Genomic DNA, 7,952 nt, shown 5'->3' with positions numbered 1-7,952 from the left:
GCGCCATCCGCAGACTTTGTCCTATAAACCCGAGGCAGATCTGATGGCTTTGGTTCCTGCTCATGAACAGTATTGTGAGGGTTCTTTTTAAAGTTTTAAGATTTGGAACCACTCGTTTCATGGTACGTAGGTAAAAGACAGGAAACTTTTTCTCTGTGTGTGAAAGAGTAAATGTATTGCTATGGATAATATTAGGTGGAAGTGCCCACCTATAAGGCCCAAATTAAATTCAGAATAAAATTGAAGAAAAGTATTTGAAAATCCGCTCAATCACTGCTAAGTATTGAAGATGCAAAGATGAATTGGATACTGTCTTTTTCACAAGAAGCTTACAGTTCAGTAAGGAAAAACGACAGGAAGAGAACATGATGTATGGAGAGAACAAGAGCGTAGTTTTGGCATATTTCAAGAAGAGTGACTGCAATAAGGAATCTAGTTTGATAAGAAAGTGGGAGGGTGTCGTGAGAGAAAAGGCCAAAGGATGTGATTAAAGATATTGTGAAAGACCTTACTCAGCTGGTTTTGAACATAATTGAGCAGATGAGGAGCCTTTGTAAATACGAATTTGTGATTCTGGAGCTCAAATCCACGCAGGAAAAAATTAAATTATTACTTGGCATTATACACAAAAATAAACTACAGGTGAGTAAAGATGTAAATATGAAAGGCAAAATAAGATACTTTATAAGAAAATGCAGAAGTATATATTCATGACTTTGGTGATCAAAGGATTAAAAATACAAACGTTAATGGAAGCATTTGATAGATTTAACAATATAACTAAAACTTCTATATAACTTTAAGCAAATTAAAAGTAAGGCACAAACTTGGAAAATATGTTTACAAAATATAGAATTTCAAAAATGTTCATTTCTAGAATATACAAAGAACTAAATAAGAAAACACAACAACCCTATAAAAAATGGGAAAAGAAGGTGAAAAGACAAAGCAAACCTTCACTAATCATCAGGTAAATGCACATTAAGACAAAATAGTCCTAGTTGGTTTGGCTCAGTGGATAGAGTGTCGGCCTGCGTAGTGAAGGGTCCCAGGTTCGATTCCAGTCAAGGGCACATGCCCAGGTTGCAGGCTCTATCCCCAGTAGGGGGTGTACAGGAGACGGCTGATCAATAATTCTCTCTCATCAATGATATTTCTCTCCCTCTCCCTTCCTCTCTGAAATCAATAAAAAAATATTTTTTTAAAAAGACAAAATAATACGTCACATGCTTCAGATCTACAAATATATTAAACTTGATTATAACAAGAGTGTAGAAAAATGAGAACTCTCTTAATACTGCTCGTAGAGTTGTAAATTATTACAGTCATTTTTTAAGCAATTAGGCAGTTTCTGGTAAAGGTGAAGGTGCACTTATTCTGCAATCCGGCACTTTTTGGTGTATGCAAATAGATACCGTAGAGCAGTGGTTCTCAGCCTTCCTAATGCCACGACCCTTTAATACAGTTCCTCATGTTGTGGTGACCCCCAATTTCATTGTTACAAATTGAACATAACTAAAGCATAATGATTAATCACAAAAATAATATGTAATTATATATGTGTTTTCCGATGGTCTTAGGCAACCCCTGTGAAAGGGTCATTCAACCCCCAAAAGGGTCGGGACCCACAGGTTGAGAACCACTGCCATAGAGAAATGTTTGCATGAGTAAATGAAGACATTTATACAGGTATGTTCTTTGAAGAATTTTTTTGTAATAGTGAAATACTAAATGCAATGTAAATATCAATAAGAGAATGAATACATACATTGTACAATTAGTAGACTATTAGAAAGCATGAAAATGAATGGATTGGAGATGCTTATCAACAGAGATCAAGTTCTTTTGAGAGATAATGGGGTAAATTATGCTTGGGTCTAAAAGATAATGGCAAGTGCCTAAACCAGAATCTCTCCACTCATCTTCAAAAACCATTAGGTGTAAAAGGAGTACGAATGAAATTACACATGATCCATGCCTTTAGCCATACTAGGAGGTAGAGGACAGGCACCACAAACATCAAATTACTAGAATAATGATAAGTATCAAATTGCAACAAAGCTGGAAGACTGGATCTTGAGTGGGAGAGACAAGTCTTCAGAGAATCTTTAATAAAGAGAAAAGGAAAGTGGAAGATATAGACAAAGCATGGGCAAAATCAAACCCTGAAAGAAAATGTCAAACATTAAGTGCTATAATATTGAATACAGTCTGGACCTCAGTAGATTATAACACTAATTATAGGAAAAGAGACTTGAAAATGAGTGGGACTAGAATTGTCAGCTTCAGGTAAGTATTGCTTCTAAGGGAGAATCAGCTTCACTGACAAGGGAGTAGTGTCCTTTAAAGATATGGCAGTGAAGGGAAAGGATACAAGGGGAAAATTAAGGATCCTGTAAGAAACGAAGAAGTCATGCCAGCCACCCCTCCTCATCCCCACATACACACCACCACCTCCACCACCACAAAAACACCTACTGAAGAAATTGCACTTCACTATACTGACAAAATACACATTTTTCAACCAGGAAGGTATCCACAAAAAAAGCCCATTTTTAAAAAGTCAAATCAACATAATACAAAACTACTTCAAGAAGAAAACAGACAAGGTGAATTATAACATTTCATCTAATGAAAATCCTCCCTCAAAATACAGTACAGTTACAAAATAAAATTAAATATCCTCAAACAAGCATAGGGTAAGTATATGTGTATGTGTATACTTACCAAATATAGATCAGAAGTTCAAAACCTAAGAACAGAAATGGACAAAAAGAGGAAGGAATGCCATAGGAGTTGATCAAATCAGAAAAAAAAGTTTGAAGGAAAAAACAAAACCACCTCAGAAATGAAGAATTACCACTGTCTGTCCAAGGCAGAAAAGATTCAAGTGGAATATTAATACAGATCACTGAAAAAGAGAAAGAAACCACCAAGAAAAAGGAAACGTACATAAAGAAATGAAACAGGTCAAGAGAGAAAGTGCTTAAAATGGAAAACAGGCAGAAAAGATTTAACATACATCTTATTAGACTCCTGAAAGGAGAAAAAACAAAGCAAAGGAACAGGACTAATGCTTATAACTACAATCCAAGAACTTTGTGTAAATAAGAGAGAAATAGTAAAAGTTGACCTGAAATGATCAACTTAGCAAAATTGTTGGACATTAAGGAAAAGTAAAAAATCGTTAAGGCCACCGGGCAAAATAATCTATTTGCTTATGAGGGTAAGAATACTTCAAAAGCAACATAAAATTAAGGCAACAATGGGACATCATTTCAAGAAAAATTTAAGTAAATTCTTATTCAAGGATTTTATATGTAGCTGAGCTATACTTCAAGTATGAGGGCTGTACTGTTCTCACATGCTCTTCCTGGAAAACCAACTAGGAAATTAACTTCATCTAAACAAAAGGATGATGGGGAAATTTTACCAAAATAACTAATGGTGAGCATTTAATATATGTAATGGTAGAGCTAAGACTAAAATAAGGATAGGGACATGGGTCAAAGAATAAATGTAAACATATGTTGTGCCAAACAGAAAGAATGCAAGTTTTAAAATGAGAAAAATGGAGACAGTACAAGAAAAATAAAAGATCATTGACTGCATATAGGTAATAGGTGAGAGTCAAAAGGTGCCATTTAAAAACTGAACAACCAGTTGTTTAAGAAAAGATTGGCTCTGGCCAGTGCGGCCTAGTTGGCTGAGCATTGTCCCATGCACCGGAGGGTTGCCAGTTCAATTCTGGGTCAGGGCACATGCCCCGGGGATGGGAGGGCAGCATGTGGGAGGCAGCCAATTGATGCTTCACTGTCACAGAGATGATTCTCTCCCTCTCCCTTCCTGTCTCTCTAGAAATCAATTAAAAAATATATTTTTAAAAAGTTACTTTGAGGTTTTGCTGGGTAGTCTGCAAGTTAGCCCTCTTTCTGTTTCTACAGGAAAGCTTTACCAGAAGTCTACATTATTTATCAATGTTGTATTGTGTGTATATGTGTGTTGTGTATGTGCAGATGGGACATTTGTCTCAACTGGGTGAAGGCAGAGTCAGTTAAAGGAGGTCCAGTCACATCTTGGTGTCTATACAAAACACACTTGTAGCAAGGGGCTAAATAAAGCTGAGGTTAAATGGTAGCTCACAATCTTTTCCAGAAATCCCCTGTAGCTCACAGTCTCTCCAGACAGACCACCTGCCTAACAGTCAGAGAATAGTTGTATAGCTTCTGTCAAAGACAAAAACTGGACAAGTAAAAAGGTTGATGTTGCAATATGGAGAGTCCCCCAGATCTGAGTCTCAGAGGTTCTCAGTGGCATGGTTTTGCCTCAGACTCTTGTGGAAAGAAATTAACATGTAATATACTGGAGACTTACAGTAAGGGTTGTTTTGCAAGCAGGAGATGTTTCAATCAGATATCTAAACAGGAAATGTGTTTACTCTGTAGTTAGCAAGTTTCAGGAGGAACAAGAGTTCTAATCTTAGCTAATCGAACCTGATGCACAGTTCTAGTCAATAATGAGATGGAGTGGAAAATTGGAGGGTCTGTACCTGGCTTTGTCAGCAGGTTTGGGCAAAAGAGAAGGGTCTGTGTTTATTGGCCTTGTCAAACAAACGTAGTTTGCCTTAGAACTATCTTTGGAATTAGAATAATTTCTGTGGAATTTTGGTCAAGGTTCCCTGAAAGAGTTCACAAAGTCAACATTTCTTGTTGATGCTGTTCTTCTTTTTTTAAAATTGTATTTATTGATTGTATAGAGAAAGAGAAAGGAGGGGGCAGAGAAAGAGAGAGAAAAACATGAATCAGTTGTTTCACCCATCCATGCTTTCACTGGTTGCTTCCTGTATGTGCCATGACTGGAGGTTGAACCCAAAACCTTGGCATATTGGGACAATGCTCTAACCCAGTGGTCGGCAAACTCATTAGTCAACAGAGCCAAATATCAACAGTACAACGATTGAAATTTCTTTTGAGAGCCAAATTTTTTAAACTTAAACTATATAGGTAGGCACATTGTTATTAACTTAATTAGGGTACTCCTAAGGTTTAGGAAGAGCCACAATCAAGGGGCCAAAGAGCCCCATGTGGCTCGCGAGCCGCAGTTTGCCGACCACGGCTCTAACCAACTGAGCTATCTGGCCAGAGCTTGTTGATGCTGTTCTTGGGAAAAAGCATCTACTGTGCTGTGACTGATCTGGAAGTAAGAAGGGTTCAGGAGACAAGGCATTCAATCAGGGGATACATATAAGAACAAGCAGAAAAAACAATTTTTAGAAGTTGTAATAAGGAATAAAACCTGAACTTGAGACCAGACAGTAACCAATCTAGTAGAATCCAGTAGATTAGTACGGAAAGGTCCTTCAGTGATGGGGTCAGATCTACAGTAGCAACAGATGAATTTCTTTGTTAGCAACTCGATTGTTCTTGTTTATACTAATACATAGAGTTCAGAGAAGTTTGGGGGAATATGCAGCAGTTGCTTCCAAATACAGCACATGATCTGGGATCCCAGATCAGACAGTCAGTTTGGGAGCACTTTGTGTTGAGTCGTTTTAAGTTCTTGGGTGAGAAAATGGATATTCTTTATTACATGGTTTACAGTAATTTTTATCTCCTGGAAGATGTGAGAGTTTCAAATCATATTGAGTAGCCCATACTGCATGTGCTCCAGACAAAAAGGTGGCTCAGATGTGATCAGATGTAGCAGTCAAGACCTTGAGATCCCCCACCAAGCTCTCAGCTTCCCTTTTTTTAAAAAAAATATATTTTATTGATTTTTTACAGAGAGGAAGGGAGAGGGATAGAGAGTTAGAAAGGGATTGATCAGCTGCCTCCTGCACACCTCCTACTGGGGATGTGCCTGCAACCAAGGTACATGCCATTGACCGGGATCGAACCTGGAACCTTTCAGTCCGCAGGCCGACGCTCTATCCACTGAGCCAAACCGGTTACGGCATCTCAGCTTCCCTTTTAAGGTGTCATCAGATCCACTGAAAAGAAGAATGCAGTAACATTTTAGTGGTGGCCTCTACATTTTCAGTCCCCTGCTACTAGTGGACTGTTAAGACCAGTGATAGGGCTTGTCCAGCATGGCTCAGTGGTTGATCGTCAACCTATGAACCAGGAGGTCAAGGTTTGATTCCTGATCAGGGCTCAATCCCCAGTGTGGGGCATGCAGGAGGCAGCCGATCAATGATTCTCTCTCATCATTGATGTTTCTCTTTCTCCCTTCCTCTCTGAAATCAATCCTATCTAATAATAGAGAAACATGGTAATTAGCCGTACCTCTGCTACCCTTCCCATTGGCTAATCAGGGCGATATGCAAATTAACTGCCAACCAAGATGGCGGCCGGCAGCCAGGCAGCTTGAAGCGAACAGGAGGCTTGCTTGCTTCAGTGACGGAGGAAGCCAACGTTCCCCGCCTGCCTTGCTGGCCTCTGAGCTTGCAGTTTAAGAAACACTGTTACAAATATAGGAGCTAAACAAAACCCCAGAAACCTGCTTTCAGACAGCCTGGCTTCAGGCAGCTGGACCGCAACATTGTTTCAATTATAGAACAAACGCAGATCCCTGCTTTCAGCCAGCCGGGATCTCAGAGCTGGAGTGAGCAGGACCGCAACAGTGTTACAATTATAGAACCCAAACAAACCAGATACCTGCTTTCAGCAGCCGAGGCCTCAGAGCTGGAGCCAAGCCTCAGAGCTAAAGCTGGCCAGAATAAAAAAGAAAAGAAAAAAAAGACAGGTTGGGAGTTTAAGTCACCCGCCAGCCTGAAAACAGCCCTCAGCCCCTCACCCAGACTGGCCAGCCACCCCAGTGGGGACCCCCACCCTGAAGGTGGTGTGACCAGCTGCAAACAGCCATCATCCCCTCATCCAGGCTGGCCAGGCACCCCAGTGGGGACCCCCACCCTGAAGGGAGTGTGACCAGCTGCAAACAGCCATCATCCTCTCATCCAGGCTGGCCAGGCACCCCAGTGGTAGACCCCCACCCTGATCCAGGACACCCTTCAGGGCAAACCAGCCAGCCCCCTCCCATGCACCAGGCCTCTATCCTATATAGTAAAAGGGTAATATGCCTCCCAGCACCAGAATCAGTGGAGCAGCGAGGCCTCCCAGCACTGGGATCAGCAGAGCCGCGAGGCCTCACGCCCCAGGATCAGCGTGACAGGGGGCAGTGACCAAACCCCCTGATCGCCCTGCGGCTCTGTGTGTGACAGGGGGTGGGGCCACAACCTCTCTATCCGCCCTGCTCTGTTCGTGAAAGAGGAAGGCTCCCAACCCCCTGATCAGCCCTGCTCTGTGCCTGATAGGGGGGAGCTCCCCAACCCCCTGATTGCCCTGCGGCTCTGTGTGTGACAGGGTGCGACGCCCCAGCCCCAACCCTCCCCCCCCCACGGGCCCTGCTCTGTGTGTGACGGGGTAGAGCCATAACCTCCCCATCAGCCCTGCCTGAGTGTGACATTGGCGGCGCCCCAACCCCCTGATTGGCCCTGCTCTGTGGGTGATAGAGGGAGGCGCCCCAACCCCCTGATCCGCCCTGTTCTGTGTGTAACAGGGGGCGGTGCCCCAACTCCCCTATCAGCCCTACTCTGTGCGTGACAGGGTACGGAGCCCCAACCCCCCTGATGGGCCCTGCTCTGTGCATGACAGGGGGTGGCGCCGCAACCTCCCTATCGACCCTGCCTTGAGTGTGACAGGGGGCGGTGCCCCAACCCCCCAATCGGCCCTACCCTGAGCGTGACTAGGGGTGGCATCGCAACCTCCCGATCTGCCCTGCTCTGTGCATGACAGGGGGCGGCGCCCCAACTCCTCAATCGGCTCTGCTCTGAGCCCGACCAGAGGCTGCACCTAGGGATTGGGCCTGCCCTCTGCCACCCGGGAGCAGGCCTAAGCCAGCAGGTCGTTATCTCCGAGGGGTCCCAGACTGTGAGAGGGCACAGGCCGGGCTGA

Source organism: Myotis lucifugus, unplaced genomic scaffold, assembly GCF_000147115.1.
Source record: "Myotis lucifugus unplaced genomic scaffold, Myoluc2.0 scaffold_77, whole genome shotgun sequence".
NCBI classification, from domain to species: Eukaryota; Metazoa; Chordata; class Mammalia; order Chiroptera; family Vespertilionidae; genus Myotis; species Myotis lucifugus.
The sequence above is the reverse complement of the archived record's forward strand: the minus strand, read 5'-3'. Positions refer to the sequence as shown.